Source organism: Neoarius graeffei, chromosome 10 (genome assembly GCF_027579695.1).
Source record: "Neoarius graeffei isolate fNeoGra1 chromosome 10, fNeoGra1.pri, whole genome shotgun sequence".
NCBI classification, from domain to species: domain Eukaryota; kingdom Metazoa; phylum Chordata; class Actinopteri; order Siluriformes; family Ariidae; genus Neoarius; species Neoarius graeffei.
In genome coordinates, this window is record NC_083578.1 from 72145697 (window position 1) to 72167476 (window position 21780).

A 21780-nucleotide genomic window follows, 5' to 3' on the forward strand; every position below is an offset into this window, starting at 1 on the left:
ATTACTGCCACTGGCTGGGCTGGAGTATGAACTGGAGATATTGAGGGGGACGACACTATATTCTTTTAGCTATTTCTGTTTCTTTTAAATACTTGATAACAAAGTGATATATCTGACTTGATGCATGCTGCCATTTTCTTTTTCTCTACTCACGGTATATGGGCTGATATCCTAGTAGTAGAGTAGCCAATCAGAGCACGCGATTGCTCATATCCAGTGAATGTGGATAGTGAATGTTTGTCCATCAAAGTCGACGAGTACCATCACTTCACTGGTTGGCTGTGTGCCTTCTGAGGTGACTGATGAGTCTGATTTGTGCAATATATACAACCCCGATTCCAAAAAAGTTGGGACAAAGTACAAATTGTAAATAAAAACGGAATGCAATAATTTACAAATCTCAAAAACTGATATTGTATTCACAATAGAACATAGACAACATATCAAATGTCAAAAGTGAGACATTTTGAAATTTCATGCCAAATATTGGCTCATTTGAAATTTCATGACAGCAACACATCTCAAAAAAGTTGGGACAGGGGCAATAAGAGGCTGGAAAAGTTAAAGGTACAAAAAAGGAACAGCTGGAGGACCAAATTGCAACTCATTAGGTCAATTGGCAATAGGTCATTAACATGACTGGGTATAAAAAGAGCATCTTGGAGTGGCAGCGGCTCTCAGAAGTAAAGATGGGAAGAGGATCACCAATCCCCCTAATTCTGCGCCAACAAATAGTGGAGCAATATCAGAAAGGAGTTCGACAGTGTAAAATTGCAAAGAGTTTGAACATATCATCATCTGCAGTGCATAATATCATCAAAAGATTCAGAGAATCTGGAAGAATCTCTGTGCGTAAGGGTCAAGGCCGGAAAACCATACTGGGTGCTCGTGATCTTCGGGCCCTTAGATGGCACTGCATCACATACAGGCATGCTTCTGTATTGGAAATCACAAAATAGGCTCAGGAATATTTCCAGAGAACATTATCTGTGAACACAATTCACCGTGCCATCCGCCGTTGCCAGCTAAAACTCTATAGTTCAAAGAAGAAGCCGTATCTAAACACGATCCAGAAGCGCAGACGTCTTCTCTGGGCCAAGGCTCATTTAAAATGGACTGTGGCAAAGTGGAAAACTGTTCTGTGGTCAGACGAAACAAAATTTGAAGTTCTTTATGGAAATCAGGGACGCTGTGTCATCCGGACTAAAGAGAAGAAGGACGACCCAAGTTGTTATCAGTGCTCAGTTCAGAAGCCTGCATCTCTGATGGTATGGGGTTGCAGTAGTGCGTGTGGCATGGGCAGCTTACACATCTGGAAAGACACCATCAATGCTGAAAGGTATATCCAGGTTCTAGAGCAACATATGCTCCCATCCAGACGACGTCTCCTTCAGGGAAGACCTTGCATTTTCCAACATGACAATGCCAAACCACATACTGCATCAATTACAGCATCATGGCTGCATAGAAGAAGGGTCCGGGTACTGAAATGGCCAGCCTGCAGTCCAGATCTTTCACCCATAGAAAACATTTGGTGCATCATAAAATGGAAGATACGACAAAAAAGACCTAAGACAGTTGAGCAACTAGAATCCTACATTAGACAAGAATGGGTTAACATTCCTATCCCTAAACTTGAGCAACTTTCTCCTCAGTCCCCAGACGTTTACAGACTGTTGTAAAGAGAAAAGGGGATGTCTCACAGTGGTAAACATGGCCTTGTCCCAACTTTTCTGAGATGTGTTGTTGTCATGAAATTTAAAATCACCTAATTTTTCTCTTTAAATGATACATTTTCTCGGTTTAAACATTTGATATGTCATCTATGTTCTATTCTGAATAAAATATGGAATTTTGAAACTTCCACATCATTGCATTCCGTTTTTATTTACAATTTTTACTTTGTCCCAACTTTTTTGGAATCAGGGTTGTATGTGTGTGTGTGTGTGTGTGTGTATATATATATATATATATATATATATATATATATATATATATATAAAATGAGAGTACACAGTATAAAGGTACAAATATGAACAAGTGAACACTCGAGCATGTCCTATACTGTATGAATATTATCTCTCAATACAAAGGACTTTATTTTTCGGGGTTTTGTTAATCTTTAATTATCGGTAGGCCTGTCAGTATGGTTATCAGAAAACTTCAAGATTCTTGCCTTGGGAGAATGCAATAAGACTTTTAAAATAACAAAAAATAAAAAAAAGTAAATCATGAGAAACGTTTTTTTTCTTCCTCAAGTCCATCACCATTCATTCTGACTCTCTCAGAATGTAGAGAAGCACTTTAGTATTTTTTATTGTCTTCTTTATTGTTGCAGCCTTTCCATTCCTTTTACATTATCTCCATATGAAGTATAGCCTGACAATCTCACTGGTCCACTTTTCCCTTTTTTGTTGGAATGTAAAATACTTCAACTACTTTGCGCTTTCTGTTCAAAACCAGACGATTCTACCCCATTGTGTCTTATTATTGCCAGTGCCTTCAGAAACTTTCTTACATTACCATCCAATCTGTTAGTCAATATTTCTATCAAAGTTTTATTTTGTGGTACAGTTTTTAATCAGTTGTGATTGTAAGCAAGGGATGCATATCTCATCTCATCTCATTATCTGTAGCTGCTTTATCCTGTTCTACAGGGTCACAGGCAAGCTGGAGCCTATCTCAGACTACGGGCGAAAGGCGGGGTACACCCTGGATAAGTCACCAGGTCATCACAGGGCCGACACATAGACACAGACAACCATTCACACTCACATTCACACCTACGGTCAATTTAGAGTCACCAGTTAACCTAACCTGCATGTCTTTGGACTGTGGGGGAAACCGGAGCACCCAGAGGAAACCCACATGGACATGGGGAGAACATGCAAACTCCGCACAGAAAGGCCCTCGTCGACCACGGGGCTCGAACCCGGACCTTCTTGCTGTGAGGCGACAGCGCTAACCACTACACCACCGTGCTGCCCCAGGGATGCATATATATAACAAAATATCCATCCATTATCTGTAGCCACTCATCCTGTCCAACAAGGTCGAAGGCAAGCTGGAGCCTATCCCAGCTGACTATGGGCGAGAGGCGGGGTACACCCTGGACAAGTTGCCAGGTCATCGCAGGGCTGACACATAGACACAAACAACCATTCACACTCACAGTCAATTTAGAGCCACCAATTAGCCTAACCTGCATGCCTTTGAACCTTGGGGGAAACCGGAGCACCCGGAGGAAACCCACGTGAACAGCATGCAAACTCCACACAGAAAGGCCCTTGTCAGCTGCTGAGCTCAAACCAGGACCTTCTTGCTGTGAGGCGACAGTGCTAACCACTACACCACCATGCTGCCATAACAAAATATCAAATAAATATATCATAAGATAAAATACTGGGCGCTTTACTTGGTTTTATTGTATGAAAGTGAAAGTGAATCCAGATTCCAGATATTGTATTTACCAGTGAACCATGATCATGGATATTTATTACATGGTAATTCTGAAAAAGATTATTCGAAAGGAAAATTAGTCTAAGAAACATGGACCCAGTCAGCTGCAAGGTTCATCCTTCCCAATGACCACCTTAGCACCTTCGTTGCTGCCTCACTTACTAGTATAGTAGTAGTATCCCAATGTTCTGGTAGACTTCCATTACCACTCAATGCTCATCTCATTTCTTCCCTAAACACCTTCTGATGTTCAACCTCTTTTAGTTTCTACCACTTAATCTTCGGCTGCACTATTTCATGCTTCCTCTTTTTCACTTTCAAGCTCATCCTGCACACGACTACTTGATGTTGTCTAGCTACACTCTCCCCTGCCATCACTTTACAGTCTCCAATCTCCTTCAGGTTACCCCTTCTGCAGAGTATGTAGTCCACCTGTGTAGATCTTCCTCCACTCTTAAACGTCACCCTGTGCTGCTCTTTCTTCTTGAAGTATGTATTGACTATTGCCAAATTCATCCTCTTTCAAAAAATCAACCACCATTTGCCCTTCCACGTTTCTCTCTCTTACACCATATCTGCCCATCATGTCCTCATCTCCTCTGTTTCCCTCACCAGCATGTCCGTTGAAATGTGCTCCTATCAGCATGCGCTCCTCCCTTGGTATACTTTCTACTACTTCATCCATCTTTTCCCAGAAAAACTCTTTCTCTTCATTCTCACATCCAACCTGCGGGGCGTACGCACACACAACATTGATTACCACTCCTTGAATCTCCAACTTCATGCCTATCACTTTATCTGACACCCTCTTCACATCAATCACACTGTTGACCAACTCTCCCCTCAAAACAATACCAACACCATTTCTCTTTCCATCGACTCCATAATAAAACAACTTGCATCCATCTCCAATGTTCTTGGCCTTACTTCCCTTCCACCTCTCTCCTGCACACACAAAATGCCCAACTTCCTTCTTTCCATCATGCCTGCTAACTCTCTCGCTCTGCTAGTCAATGTTCCCACATTTAGTGTTCCTACCCTCAATTCTAAGCTCCTTCCCTTCCATCTTTCATGGTCTCTCCTAACACGCCTCCCCCCTCTCTTTCTCCTTCTCCATTTTGGCACAACAGTAGCATACTTTCCACTGGCACCTTGTTGACCATCAGTACCGGAAGTGGCTATTGTTAAACCTGGGCCCAGACCAATCCGGTATGGTATTTCTCTTTTCAATCTGCATGTTAGATCTGGCACAGTTTTACACTGGATGCCCTTCCTGACGCAACCCTCTCCAATTTATCCGGGCTTGGGACCGGCACCAAGAGTATGCTTATGCACCCCCCAGTGGCTGGATTATTTGGACTATTCAGATTATATGTTCAAAACAGATGTGAATAGGAGGTGCACTGTTCTATCTATCTATCTATCTATCTATCTATCTATCTATCTATCTATCTATCTATCTATCTATCTATCTGAAAAAGTGCTTCTGATTGTGGCTAGAAAAGAAAGGAGCTCACAGAGAAACAAGTAAGAAGCTTGCAGGACAAACAAAGACCAGCATTCATTAACATGAACGTGCTTCATTCCTTCCTTCATTCATTCATCTGGTCAAGTTGCAGTCTTACACACTTCCCAACAAGCTTTCGATACTATTACAGTGGTGCTTGAAAGTTTGTGAACCCTTTAGAATTTTCTACGTTTCTGCATAAATATGACCTAAAACATCATCAGATTTTCACACAAGTCCTAAAAGTAGATAAAGAGAACCCAGTTAAACAAATGAGACAAAAATATTATACTTGGTCATTTATTTATTGAGGAAAATGATCCAGTATTACATATCTGTGAGTGGCAAAAGTATGTGAACCTTTACTTTCAGTATCTGGTGTGACCCCCTTGTGCAGCAATAACTGCAGCTAAACGTTTCTGGTAACTGTTGATCAGTCCTGCACACCAGCTTGGAGGAATTTTAGCCCATTCCTCCATACAGAACAGCTTCAACTCTGGGATGTTGGTGGGTTTCCTCACATGAACTGCTCGCTTCAGGTCCTTCCACAACATTCCAATTGGATTAAGGTCAGGACTTTGACTTGGCCATTCCAAAACATTAACTTTATTCTTCTTTAACCATTCTTTGGTAGAACGACTTGTGTGCTGAGGGTCGTTGTCTTGCTGCATGACCCACCTTCTCTTGAGATTCAGTTCATGGACAGATGTCCTGACATTTTCCTTTAGAATTTGCTGGTATAATTCAGAATTCATTGTTCCATCAATGATGGTAAGCCGTACTGGCCCAGATGCAGCAAAACAGACCCAATCCATGATACTACCACCACCATGTTTCACAGATGGGATAAGGTTCTTATGCTGGAATGCAGTGTTTTCCTTTCTCCAAACATAACGCTTCTCATTTAAACCAAAAAGTTCTATTTTGGTCTCATCCATCCACAGAACATTTTTCCAATAGCCTTCTGGCTTGTCCACGTGATCTTTAGCAAACTTCAGATGAGCAGCAATGTTCTTTTTGGAGAGCAGTGGCTTTCTCCTTGCAACCCTGCTATGCACACCATTGTTGTTCAGTGTTCTCCTGATGGTGGACTCATGAACATTGGCTAATGTTAATGTGAGAGAGGCCTTCAGTTGCTTAGAAGTTACCCTGGGGTCCTTTGTGACCTCACCGACTATTACACACCTTGCTCTTGGAATGATCTTTGTTGGTTGACCACTCCTGGGGAGGGTAACAATGGTCTTGAATTTCCTCCATTTGTACACAATCTGTCTGACTGTGGATTGGTGGAGTCCAAACTTTTTAGAGATGGTTTTGTAACCTTTTCCAGCCTGATGAGCATCAACAATGCTTTTTCTGAGGTCCTCAGAAATCTCCTTTGTTTGTGCCATGACACGCTTCCACAAACATGTGTTGTGAAGATCAGACTTTGATAGATCCCTGTTCTTTAAATAAAACAGGGTGCCCACTCACACCTGATTGTCATCCCATTGATTGAAAACACCTGACTCTAATTTCACCTTCAAATGAACTGCTAATCCTAGAGGTTCACATACTTTTGCCACTCACAGATATGTAATATTGGATCCTTTTCCTCAATAAATAAATGACCAAGTATAATATTTTTGTCTCATTTATTTAACTGGGTTCTCTTTATCTACTTTTAGGACTTGTGTGAAAATCTGATGACGTTTTAGGTCATATTTATGCAGAAGTATAGAAAATTCTAAAGGGTTCACAAACTCAATCACCACTGTAAATGCACCATTCACAGACCATTCTGACAAGATTCTGGATTTTCTCCCAGTGTTACGCCATGCTACAGATAAAGATACTGATATCTAGAACACGAAACAGATACAGATCATAGCATCATGCTACACCCTAAGTGTGTCTGTAGATGCATAGATACAGAAAAAAAGATAATATTTATGTATGTATCGTAATATTTAACTGGTGAACAACAGCTCCACCCACCCCAGTAAAAGATCAGAGGTTAATAAAGAAAGACATGCATGTTGTTAATTTGGGGGGATTGTGCTTTCTGTTCTTGCTTTTCTTCTTCATATTGGCCATTAGGTTTTTACACCAAAAGCTGATCAACAACTTACAACGAATCTTAATCAGTGCCTTGAGGTCCAGCTAAAAAAAAAAAGAAGGAAGGAAAGAAAGAGAACACGGGTGTAATCATGTAACAAGTCTGAGCAATGCTTATGCTGGGCCAGGCTAAGGGTTTTTTGTTTTGTTTTTTGTTTTTAAATAAAAGATGCTGTTGAGAAGCCCCAGGCTCAGTCATTATCCTTAAAGTGAGTTCTGCAAATTTTCTACCCAGAAATCCTGATCTTTTCAAAATTATAGCTAATGAAAAAAGGGAAAAAACAAACTAGGCTTTTGAAAGTGTATATATAAATAAATAAATAAACAAATAAATAAATCCCCCCCAAAATCTTTGTCCATATAATTTTTTTCTCTCTCGACAAAACCATTACTGTATTTTTGGTTGAGTGCAGGTCAACATACATTCTGTCTTGCTCAGTGTGTTATTCCTTCATGCACTGAAGCGAATTTTTTTGAAGACGCTTTATTACTCAGCCTTTCAGTCTCACATTGTCTCCACAGGAAATACAGCCTGAGAATCCCACTGCTCTGCTTTTGTATGGAAAAGCTACCAACTACTTTGACATAGTGTTCATAATGAGAGAATTCTGACATAAGAATGCAAAAGGAAATATACAAACACATATTACCATTCAATCTATTAATCAGCATCAAGCTTTTCTGGTGATTTTTTTGGTATAGGTGTGATCCTAAGGGAAACAGAGAAATAGACTGTCAGATGACATTAAAAATGTAAAATTGAAAAAAAAAACCTCCATATGTATTTTTGACAACATTTATTACACAATAGATTGATAAGATATATTGTACTTTGTAAAAAAAAAATAATTGCCTCATTTCATATCTGGGAAAATACATGGATCATAGTGACAAGCAGGTTTATATACTGCATTTTGTATAGATAATAGATTTTATGCATATGTAACCCGTGTCTCCAGGTAAGTGTACTGACAACTGATTTAATTAGCTATGAATTAAAGCTGGGCTAACATCAGAAAACTCTAGGTACGACTACGGAGCCTAAAATAATAAGAGGTCAGCAGAGAACAGACAATGCAGAGCAGGTAAGTTTGAAAAATGTATTATACAAAATTATAGACAGTTATTCACATTCCCTGCCTATCTAAGCCAGCTTCCTGAGTGCACAGGTGCACATTAAAGGGCCCAAAAATAAATAATTTCAAAATAAAATGTCCAAAGTTGGTTCATTGTCTCTAGTTCTTGGTGTGTGTGTGTGTTTCTTGAAGTATGTATGTTCTTCTACTACCCGGGTAGGTTTACGTATGACCTTATCTGTATCTCAAATGAAGGAGAGTGATAATGATGCCACGGCTGGCCACACCAGGCTCTTGGTCCGTTCACTGTCGACTTCTGCGGTTGGCTCGCCACTGACCGCAAGGGTCAGGTTCAAATGATCTCTCTCTCTCATCAAAAAAACCAAACAATCGGAGGTATCTTGAGGAGCTCGCAGATTCATCCGGCTCAACTCTCTCTCTCACAGCTTTCAACCAGTAGTTCTCAGTAGGATGACTGTGTGCTCTCGGGCAATGTCTCGATCCAAAGAGAGTGAATACGAGCTGAAGATTTTCTTTACAGCGCACATGCCACCCGCTGGCAGGACAGAGGATTGCAGTAACTCACAAAAGCAAGCTCTGTAACCTGATGTGGGTTACACTCTCCCCTCCAATCTCATGCACGTCCCTGTGCATGGCAATATTCAGTTGGTTATTACTTGAGGGGACAGGGCAGAGGAATGAGCTGGCACTTCACTCTCGCTTATGATGTCATTCCAAACAGCATTCAGCCCTTGGAAGAAAGACTTCACCACTGTGACTAAGGGGTTTCCCAGTTCGGTATAGTCAAGCCGCCTAGGTGACTGACGATTCCTCTCAGACCTCCTAATGGGGTCATCAATGTCTGCTTGCTCCTCCATCTCCTTAATCTCCTCTTCTTCTTCATTTTCAGGGACATTTGTCTCGTCACATTCTGGCATGTCGGAGAGGAATGTAAGTTGTTCAGGATGGTCCTCATCTGACAAGTCCTTCACAAGGCTGTCATTGTCAGGTAAGTTTGTCTCTCTTTCCGCAGGCTCACTTCCAGGTAATTTTGGTTTTTCCACAGGTTCATTTCCAGGTAGGTTATTCGCACTAGCTGGAACATCATCAGTCACCTTGTTGGGGTTTGTCATCAGATTCTCTTTAGAATGGCTTGGACCACGGTGTCTTGGAATATCTCACGAGACAATACATCTGGTTACCTCTGGAACTGGTTCTTTTTGGGACCAGGTAACAGGAATGGTATCATCCTCGTCTGAGGATTGATCAACTTCTCTTGGGTCACTGGAAGTGTTCTGGCATGTCTTGTGGCGCTCGGGTGGTTTGGGTTGTGTGCACTCTTCCATTGTTACAGAGAGGAACCCACATGGGAGCAAGAGGTCTCAATGCAGCGTGCGCCATGGGTCTTCTCTGGTCTCTGGTTTGACTGTGTAGATGGGGAGGTCTCCAGCTTTCCTCACTACCACATGGACAATGGACTCCCATTTATCAGCAAGCTTGTGCTTTCCACGAATACATATGTTCCTGACAAGTACTCTGTCTCCAATGTCCAAAGCAGAAGGAGTCACACGCTTGTCGAACCTTGTTTTGTTCTTTTCAGCTACCTTGGCAGCACTCCTTGTAGCTATTTTGTAACTCTCCTCGAGGTGGGATCTGAGGTGCTTTACGTACTGCAAGTGTGACTTCTGTTGCTCTTCTTTGACAGGTAAGCCGAATGCAAGGTCAACCGGCAGGCGTGGCTGGCATCCGAACATTAGCTCATACGGTGTGAACCTAGTCACTTAACTTCTGGTACAATTGTACGCGTGGACCAAAGGCTTCACAAAGTCCTTCCAATGTGACTTAGCCTGGTTTTCCAGAGTGCCAAGCATGTCTAACAGAGTGCGGTTAAACGTTCCACCGGGTTACCCCTTGGGTGGTACAGGGTTGTTCGAATTTTCTGTATGCCTGCAACTTCACACAGTTCTTTGATCTGCTGCAACTCAAAATCAGGACCTTGGTCACTGTGCAGTTTCTCTGGAATGCCATAATGGACGGTGAAATTGTCCCATAAGCACTTTGCAACCGTTCGAGCCTTTTGGTTTAGTGTTGGGATAGCCACTGCATATTTTGTGAAGTAATCTGTGATCATGAGAATGTCCTTTGTGTTACTTCTGTCCGGTTCAATGGACAAGAAGTCCATACAGACCAGTTCAAGTGGTCGTGTTGTCATGATGTTCACTAAAGGTGCGGCCCTCTCAGGTAAGGTTTTCCTGTGCACACATCTGTTACATGTCTTGACTTTCTTCTCAATGTCAGAGGCCATCCTCGGCCAGTAAAATCTGGCTCTGACCAAGTCCAGCGTGCGGTCTCTTCCCATATGGCCCATGTTGTCATGCAGGCTCATTAAGACCGTCTCACGAAGTTTTTCAGGTAAGACTAACTGGTACTGTGTGTTACCTTCTTGGCGTGTTCTATAGAGGATGCCGTTTCGCAGTTCAAGCCTATTCAATTCTCTCAACAACAGAGGTACGTCTGGGAGCTCAGTTCTCACAGCGGGTGGTGGTTTCTCGCCATGCTCAATCTGGGAGATGACATGTTCAATGCACTGGTCAGCTCTCTGTTTGTCTCTGAGATCTGCCTCTGATAGGTGCGGGATGATGGGAAGTCCTCCGAGCTCATCATCCTGCTCAAAGCTGTCAGGTACAGCATCTCCAGAGATGGCAAGGCTCTTGACGAAGGAGATACTGTACTTCCATCACTGCCCATTCCATCATTGGCACAATAGACAAGTTGTCTCTTACAGATGGCATGAACGACCCCATGGTCCACGGCCTCAATGTTATCTGGATCCAATAGATGGTGTTGTGTGAACTGGCGGATCCTGTCCCACTCCTTTTGAGATGAGGGGTCATCACGCAAGTCGCCATGGGGATGTCACGATAGTGCATCATCATCTCCATTCTGCTTCCCGGGGCAGTACTGGAGCTTAAAGGAGAAGGTAGAGAGGGCCGCTAACCATCTGTAGCTGGTTGCGTTGAGTTTGGCTGAGGTAAGTATGTAGGTGAGAGGGTTGCTGTTGGTGACTACTGTAAACTGGTTGCCATAGAGGTAGTCACTGAACTTCCCTGTTACAGACCATTTCAGCACTAAAAATTCGAGCTTGTGAGCTGGATAGCAGGACTCACTACGCGATAAACCTCTGCTCGCATAGGCAATGACACGCAGCTGTCCCTCCTGCTCCTGATATAAGGCCGCTCCAAGGCTGGTGGAACTCGCATCCGTGTGAAGGATGTAAGGCAGTACAGGATTTGTGAAGGCCAGGACTGGGGATGTTGTCAACTTGTCTATGATTATCTCAAATGCCTGTTGGCAGGCGGGAGTCCAATGGTTCAGAAATGGTTCTTTGGGGTAGTAGTATTGTCCACTCCTTTCCTTGGACTTTGGATGCTTCCTTGGAAGTAGGTAGCCAGATGTTAAGTCGTTCAGGGGCTTCATTATACTTGAATAGAGATCTTGCATGTGATGTCACAGCCGATCCAGATTGTAACAGATGCCATCTTGTCAGTCAAACGCCATATTTCCGCCTTCTACTTCATTCTGGTTCTACTTCTACCTTTTCTTCTGGAAAGCCCTACTATATACAATTCTACTACAACGGCTGCAGCTACAAGCTCTCCCTACCTGTGCACGTTTTTTATGTTTTTTGTGTGTATTTTTGCGTGTTGTTCATCTGTACTGGACTTCAATATCCACTACAACCGTATGGACTTACTGGACATTGGTTTCCAGCAGAAAATGACGGTTTGTAGCGATTTCCATCGCATGCACAACAATCCGGATGAGATAGTGAGACCAGCGGGGTCTCCGTGGATTGTTATCGGGTCTGGCAGGCAAAGGAGGCGGCGCCGGGAGAGGAAGCAAAAGCGAGGCTGCAGGCAGAGCTGGCCTGTTGACTAAGCTCAGAAAACAGCCACTCAAACCTCCACTGCCAAGCCTCTACCTCTCCAATGCCAGATCCATGGTAAACAAGACGGACGATTTGGAATTACAGCTGGAATTACCTTATTCTATTCTATTCTATTCTATAATCGGCTGGTCAGTGCTATACTAAATACTACTGATATATCTAGTATCAGTACTAGTACTCAATACTTAAGTGACTTACCCGTCCAATGAGGATTGTTATTTTCTTGTTTACAAGATGCCACATCTGAGGGGGGCTGACAAATCCTGAATTTCTGTAAAGATAACTGTCCAGAGATTTATAAGCATGCAGTGCTTCACCACTGAACAGCGAGGGAAAGTTAATGAGGTAATTATACACATCTGGGTATTCCATCTCTGGCAGTTCCATATCCACTGACACGGTCATGAAAACTATGTCCGGTAAACCATAAGGGTCACTAATCCGTAGGTCGTTTATTTTAGACATGTATCTAGTTATCTGTTCATTAGAAAAATGAGCTGTGTAGCCCGTCGGTTGAAATTGATCCATTTTGTACACGAGTGCAGCAGTATTCAGCGGTGTTTTTTACCGACAAAATGGCGGCTGTGTACTTTCCGGTCACGTGACTGCAAGATCTCTATAGCCTTTAATGAACTTCCTGTAATACCCACAGAATCTGAGGAAGGCTTTCAACTCTTTTAGATGCTGAGGGACTGGCCAGGTCTTTAGCACTGCAATCTTTTCCAGATCGGTCTCCACTCCCCACTCCGAGACCACATGCCCCAAGTACTGGACTGAGGACTGAAAGAATTTACATTTCTCTGGAGACAGCTTTAGTCCATACTCCTTCAGGCAGTTGAGAACCTTGGTGAGTCTGGCTTCATGATCTTCTAAAGTTTTTGAGAAGACTATCAAGTCATCCAGGAAAATGACAACTTACTTTAAGTTCATATCTCCCATGCACTTTTCCATCAGTCTCTGGAAGGTACTTGGGGCATTTGTCACTCCCTGAGGCATGCGATTAAACTCCCAGAAACCAAGTGGGCATATGAAGGCAGTCTTTGGCTTGTCAGCCTCGTCAACTTCGATCTGATAATAGCCAGACTTTGGATCGAGGATGCTGAACCACTTGGAACCGGAGAGTGCTGTGAAGGTGTCATCCATCCTCGGGAGTGCGTACACATCTTTCACCGTCTGCAGGTTCAGTTTCCTGTAGTCAATACAGAGGCATACCTGGCCATTCTTCTTCCTGACTACAACGATTGGGGAAGAGAATGGAGACTCACTTTCACGGATCACCCCAGCATCGAGAAGCTCTTGAAGATGTTGACGAACAGCTTCTACATCGTGTGGGTGTATCGGCTGAGCTCTGAGTTTGAATGATGTCTCCTCGGGCAGTTTGATGTGATGCTTGACTTTGTCTATCCTTCTAAAATCAGTGTTGTTCAGGGCAAAGACCTCAGGCATGCTGCTCAGTTTTTGAGTGATTCTATCTTTCTATTCTGGAGGGACTGGGGACTCACCAAAATCAAAGGCTAGGTCAGTTGCCTTGGAGTCTTCTGATTCAGATGGCTTGGTCACACTCTGTTTGTGGGACAGAATGGTCTGGATTGCACTGAGCTCTGCAATCACAATCTTGGCTGGGATGGTAATGTCATGATCTGACTCATTGGAGATGACAACTGGTAGTTTGCCTGGCTGCCTACTTGGTAGATCAACAAGACAGGGCTTTACTAGCAGTCCTCCAGGGAGAGAAGACGATGAAGGGTACTCCACGATGACAGACCTCAGTATGGAACTCCTTGACTGACACCATTCCCTCCAGAATGACTGTTCCTCCAGCTGGAATGACTTTTCTGTCTCTGCCTTGCATCCTCACCAGTCCGATGTTACTGTCATGGCTTTGTTCCCATCGCAGTTGAAGTACCTTCAGCACCGTCCTGTAACCGTTCAGGACAGGATGGTGGTTTGCTGAGCTTTTTTCTCTGCACATGCCATACACTACATCGAGTGTGTTTGTACTGATCAGTACGTGGTACCCTGAAGTGCCGCTGTCTGGAACAACCAAGGCCAACGTTGGGACTTTGTATTCAGCTCCAAGGAACTGTTTTGGTAAGGTGATGGCGACTTCAACATATCCGAGGTAGGGCACAGATTGACCATTGGCCCCTTCAACCTCCAGATGGTTATAGAGTGGTTTGATCGATTGCCTCACTGATCTCTGACATCATGTCTTTCATCACTTCTTCGAAGCCTCTTCCACTCAGTTTCGCTAACTTCTTTATTTCATCAAGGTAAGTTTTGGTAACACTGCAGCCAACTTTAGTAGTGTACACACTTGCCAGAGCTTGAACATAGTATTTTACGTCTGGATTGTCTTTAAGTTCATGTGTGTAGGGCAGAAGAGGGGCTAAGGCTTCAATGGCAACAGCATCTTGATACTCAATAATCAGATTTTTTATAAAACACTGAGTTAACATCAGTGACTGGGACAAGTCTCATGGAGCCATACTTCTTAAGGAAGTCTATGATCTCCTCATCTTCTGGTGATTCAAGCAAACCACTCACCATCACTGCATTGGGGACTTTGATACCTGAGCTCATTATGAACGCCATCTTGAGTAAAGAGTAACTTATACACAGATAACAAAGAACTTATACACTCAAAATTGTTTCACACCCTTGTAATGTGGTTCACTGCTGATACATAACTAGGCTCCTGGCTGGCTCGCCACTTGTAACCCGTGTCTCCAGGTAAGTGTACTGATAACTGATTTAATTAGCTATGAATTAAAGCTGGGCTAACATCAGAAAACTCTAGGTACGACTACAGAGCCTAAAATAATAAGAGGTCAGCAGAGAACAGACAGCGCAGAGCAGGTAAGTTTGAAAAATGTATTATACAAAATCTTAGACAGTTATTCACATTCCCTACCTATCTAAGCCGGCTTCTTGAGTGCACAGGCGCACATTAAAGGGCCCAAAAATAAATAATTTCAAAATAAAATGTCCAAAGTTGGTTCATTGTCTCTAGTTCTTGGTGTGTGTGTGTTTCTTGAAGTATGTATGTTCGTCTACTACCTGGGTAGGTTTACATGTGATCTTATCTGTATCTCAAATGAAGGAGAGTGATAATGATGGTTCCAAAGACTGTTAGGGTTTTGCTAGGAATCAAACCCGGATCGCTGGTGTAGTGATCCAGCAAACCCCCACTAGGCCACCAGGGGAATGACTCAAGTGCAGAGGTGTGAGGCGAAAGTAGAGTATCAAAAAACAGTTTATATACAATATATACAATCCAGGGCAAAAAACAATAAGTATAATCCAAAGCTTCAAAGTCCAAAAAATGAGAAAAGAAGAGGCCAAATGCAAAACGCTCAGAAGATCCAAAAAGGTAGTACAAAGTCCAAAGAAAAGAAAAGCAAAGGCAAAATGCAAAACGCTCAGAAGATCCAAAAGGGTAGAACAAATCCAAAGAAAACAAAATACCAAAAAATACAAGAGCATAAGCAAGGTACACGGGAAAGAGGAAACAAACCATAGGTAGCACAAAGACTCCGTGACTAGGGACCAAACTGAGGGAGTATATATACACAAAACTAAATGGGAAACAGGTGACACTAATGAGGACAAACAGGCAATCAACACAAACACAAAACAGGAACAGTGGCGGCCTCTAGAGGCCAAAACAAACAAGACAAGATAAGGAAATAACAGCGGCCTCTAGAGGCCAAAACAGTCCCAGTCCTAACAAAGACGCCATGGCTAGCCACACCAGGCTCTTGGCCCATTCACTGTCGACTTCTGCGGTTGGGTCGCCACTGACCGCCAGGGTCAGGTTCAAATGATCTCTCTCATCAAAAAAAAACAAACAATTGGAGGTATCTTGAGGAGCTCACAGATTTATGCGGCTCAACTCTCTCTCTCTCTCTCTCACAGCTTTCAACCAGTAGTTCTCAGTAGGATGACTGTGTGCTCTCGGGCAATGTCTCAATCCAAAGAGAGTGAATACGGGCTGAAGATTTTCTTTACAGCGCACGCGCCACCCACTTACAGGGCAGAGGATTGCAGTAACTCACAAAAGCAAGCTCTGTAACCTGATGTGGGTTACACATAATAATAATAATAATAATAATAATAATATTATTATTATTATTACTAACAACAGAATGTATAATATATAAAACCTTCAGTGCATATTATTATGCATGATTTTTTTATTTAACCATGCCATATGTATAGGGTGAAAAACAAAAGTGGACTTTTCCGCCAACAGAAGGAGCACAAATGCGGCATAAAGGACTTTTATTATTACTATATTACAATATATTTAAGAACATAATGTGTATATGGGAAATCCATTTGGGAAAATATACAGTGCCAGTCAAAGTTTGGACACTGCTTCTAATTCAATGTTTTTTTCTTTATTTTCGTGAATTAAAAGTTATAGTCTAGGCAGGATTTCTAAAAAAAGTGCTTATTTAAGGTCCTGGAGGCAAATCGTGTTAATTTTTGGTATACAACTGTTTTGGGGGTATTCAAGGGTGCTGAATCCAAATCCACTGTATACCAGGCTCAAAAATGTCCCATAATGCCTCAAACCTGAAAAATCCAAGATGGCCACCGCAACCAGGTCAAAACCTCATAATCACTTATCTTTTTGACTAAACAAGGTATAAAATTGAATCTGACATCATTTTTTATGTTTTCATACATGAGGAACCCAATCCGAGTTTTGAAATCTCTTCTTTACAAGCTGAACATGAGGAAGCTGATACAAGACTTATTCTTCATTGCATACATGCAAAGGTGAAAACAATAGTTGTGTCAGCACGAGATACAGATGTGCTTCTTCTACTTCTAGCACACTTTGACAAAATGACTTGTACATATCTTTATATGAAGGCTGGTACGTCCAAAGCGCCAAAGTATTTTCCAGTGCATGAAATTCATAAGTTGCTATCCGCGGACCAATTACATGCATTACTGGCTTTCCATGCTGTCACAGGGTGTGATAGTGTATCTCAGTTTAGTGGTCACAGCAAGAAAACAGCCTGGAAAGTGTTCCTTGATCATCATAAGGATCTTCTTGGCCTTGGAAAAGGACCTTTAACAGACAATATAATCAGATTGACTGAGACATTCATCTGTAGGATATATGGGGTTCCTGAAGTTCATACCCTTGACAAAGCAAGGGTGAAATTGTTTTGCAGTGGTCGGTCTCAGGAGTCTTTGCCACCTACTTCAGATGCAGCGCGATTCCACATTATGCGTGCACATTATCAAGCCAGCATATGGAGTCAGGCCCACAGGCCCCATCCTGTTCTCCCACCAGTGACTGAAATGGGATGGGTGGAATTGAATGGGACTTTAGTTCCACGTCTTCTATCTCTCCCACCTATTCCTAAAGCATGCAAAAACATAACGACTTGTGCTTGCCTCAAGGGGTGCCTGAGCCAAAGATGTAGCTGCAGGAGAAGCGGCATGCAGTGCATGGAATCATGCAGCTGCCACAAGCTAAGCTCCTGCCAAAACACTGGAGAGGAGGAGGAGGATGACTAGAAATAGGCTTAAGATAACATATAGTATATTGAGTAAATTCTTCACCATAATATTAATCTGTCTCTTGCTTCTTTTTACTCTATTTATTAATGCACAGAAGGTTTACATGGTTTCTAATCTTAAATGTAATCATAGCAATGAATTCTCTATGTATGAAAACATATAAATACATCATATATCTCTGAGTTCACCATGTTTAATCAAAGAGGCATGCACATAAATGGCTTTTTGTCTGGTGACGGCGGCCATCTTGGATTTCTTCCTTTTGAGGCCTAATGGGAAATTAGTGACCCTGGCATACAGTGAAATTAAATTCAGCACCCTTCAATACCTTTAAAAGTGGTGTATACCAATAATCACCACACCCAAATGTCGCTTGACATTACAACAAAAATATCAACAAAGAGAAATGTAGCCTTTCACATAAAGCCAGTTATTTGGTCAAAAACCTGTGACGCCAACCTATGTTCTACAGCTGATAACTCAAGAATGGAAAAAGGTATAAACAAACTTCTTTTTTTGGGTAAATGAAGACTGTGCAAGGTTAATTTTGGTAATATTAGTGTTGACATAGGCATAGAACTTTATTTTCTGTACATCTTAAAAAGGCAGTCAAAATGCTAGAAAAAGTTGACGATATGAAGCTTTCTAGTTTGAAAATGGCTACTAGCCAATAAGATAAGCATTTTCCTCTAATTTAATCTTAAATCTGATGACAGCATTGGGTTCCTCATGTATGAAAACATAAAAAAATGATGTCAGATTCAATTTTATACCTTGTTTAGTCAAAAAGATAAGTGATTGAGGTTTTGACCTGGTTGCGGTGGCCATCTTGGATTTTTCAGGTTTGAGGCATTATGGGACATTTTTGAGCCTGGTATACAGCGGATTTGGATTCAGCACCCTTGAATACCCCTAAAACAGTTGTATACCAAAAATTAACACGATTTGCCTCCAGGGTTCACTTTTTTGTAAAACTAACCCTGACTATTACTTCATGTCTTAAAGTAATGATGGCTGTCATTTCTCTTTACTTAGTTGAGCGGTTCTTGATATACTATGGATTACTACAGTTGTGGACTAGGGCTATTTACTGTATTTTTTATCATTTACTATTTATTAAGAAGGCAAGAAATTGCACTAATTAACTTTTGATGAGGCACCTGTTAATTGAAAAGCCTTCCAGGTGACTACCTCATGAAACTGGTTAAGATAATGTCAATAGTGTGTAAAGTGTCATCAAGGTAAATGGTGAATACTTTGAAGAATCTAAAATATGAAATATTTTGGTGGGTTTTTTTAACACTTTTTTTTTATTATCACATAATTCCAGGTATATTCCATATGTTATTTCATAGTTTTGATGCCTTCAGTATTGTTCTAAAATGTAGAAAATAGTCAAAATACAGAGAAACCTATGAATGAGTAAGGGTGTGCAAACTTTTGACTGATATCATACGTTATATGCATACATACAGTACTGTGCAAAAGTCTTAGGCACCCGATATTTTTTTCATACAAACTTTGTTATAGATTTTTATTTGATGACTTCTACATTATCGAGTCAGTACAAAAACATTTTAGAGTCCAAACATTCATTTTCCAGCAAAAAATTAAATGTTACAGGAAAAAAAAAAAAAAATATATATATATATATATATATATATATATATATATATATATATATATATATATATATATATATGTGTGTGTGTGTGTGTGTGTGTGTGTCTGAGCAGCATATTGCATAAGAGACCACATTTCAAATTAAAAAAAGAAAACATAATGAAGGCTACTGGGTTTTGGTGCAAAATGAAGACGCGAGTGTGACAGTCAAAGTGTCCAGAAGAACTGTAGCTGATTCTGCAAGATGCTCAGTAAAACCTACAGCTCATTTCCTTATAAAACTGCACTCATTGTTCCTTAGACTAGAGCGGCGGCTACAATTATCAACACCTTAATGATCTTTTGGCCATTGCAAAAGTAAAAAAGACTTTCAATATGTAAACTGTGCATGAATAATTACTCAAACTTTCACTGGAAAAAAAGCGAGTTGATTCCAGATTACTTAGTGTATCAGACACCGTTCCACAATTATCAACACCTTTGTTCACAGTTATCGACACTGGTCCACAATTATCAACATCCAGATGATTATTTATAAAAATATAATCGCTATGTGGTATAATATAATAAAAATAGTTTTTATTTAAAATTTGTTTTACATAGACTTATATTTAACACAAACTATCTTTTATAGAAATATATCGATGTTGGTGCTTACGTAAATGAGGAAGTAATTCTAATGTTTGTAAACAAATGAACTGATAATATTTAACCTGGGTCAGAAAATCTTTTTGTTCCACTTTCTAAGTATTTTCGTAGATTACGTTTTATTAATCATTCATTGTTGTTTGTATTAATTTCTAGTTTTGTAGTTTACCAATAAATGTCAACAGGCAATTGACATTGCATGAAAATCCAGGTCAAAGGTCACATGTCATTCCTCGAACCAAAATATAAAATGTCTACTGATATTGTAATATGTGGTAGATATTTACAACAAACTGAAAAAAAAAATTCTGAATGGAATAGAAAAATCTGAATATTTCAAGCATGTAATTTTTTTTTATATGCTAGGAATTTAATTCTGGTCTAATTCTATTTATTGCAATCGGATTCCAAATACTCTATAAACATTCCATTCTGTTATGAATCAGAAAAAAAATTATGAATCACAGCACTTTTATTTTTTTAAAGTACTTCATCTACTTCAACAATGTTACACAAAGATCGATCCATAATGGTTGTAAATGGCACGTAATTCCACAGGGTGTCAATAATGGTGGACACCGGTGAAAGTTATCACTATTATCGACACTTCACGTGACTTCTCAAACACACGTTTAGATACAAAATGGCGACTGTCAAATGAAAGAGTAAGAAACAAAGTAGGTTTTGACAAGGAGATCATGAAATATGGGTGAATTTGATAAGTAAAAACATGTCCATGATCTTTCCACCATGCTTACCTTCGATGATAACGTCCATGTTTTCCTCAAATTGCTGATCATGCTAAAAAAAATTCCATCTCAGGTAATGAGCTGTGTCATCAGATGCCAAGATCAAAGGGTGGTGGGGGGGGGTGTCTTCTGGTTGATTAATTAACCAATAATGACTGTTGTAACTGGGCGGCACGGTGGTGTAGTGGTTAGCGCTGTCGCCTCACAGCAAGAAGGTCCTGGGTTCGAGCCCCGGGGCCGGCGAGGGCCTTTCTGTGTGGAGTTTGCATGTTCTCCCCGTGTCCGCGTGGGTTTCCTCCGGGTGCTCCGGTTTCCCCCACAGTCCAAAGACATGCAGGTTAGGTTAACTGGTGACTCTAAATTGACCGTAGGTGTGAATGTGAGTGTGAATGTTTGTCTGTGTCTATGTATCAGCCCTGTGATGACCTGGCGACTTGTCCAGGGTGTACCCCGCCTTTCGCCCGTAGTCAGCTGGGATAGGCTCCAGCTTGCCTGCGACCCTGTAGAAGGATAAAGCGGCTAGAGATAATGTGATGTGTGTGACTGTTGTAACTGAAACTCACCTTTGTAAAATTGTTTTTTATTGGTAAATCTGAAAAGGTGTTGATAATTATGGACTGTCGATAATTGTAACCGCCGCCCTACTATTTTTTTTTTTTAAAGCAAAGGTTCGTCTCACACCAAATATTGACTTTGTTTTTTTTTTATTATGGCTTACTGCTGTTTATAGTGTTTTTTTTTAATGTTGAAACATTTCATTTCATTATTTTTAAGCCATTTTTGGTCTACAGCATTTATTTACATGTGCCTAAGACTTTTGCACAGTACTATATATACAGTATAGGAATTATACAGGGTGGGCCAGAAGTTTCCATACATAGGAGAAATTAACACTTTTATGAAAAACTGGTTTTATTCATCAAATATATTCCACATGTTACCATTAGGGCAGGATGGTGACACAGTGGTTAGCACTGTCGCCTCACAGCAAGAAGATTCTGGGTTTGAACCTTACCTTCTGGGTCCTTTCAGTGTGGAGTTTGCTTGTTCTCCTTGTACCTGCATGGGTTTCCTCTGGGTGCTCCGGTTTCCTCCCACAGTGACATGTGGATTAGGTAAACTGGCTAC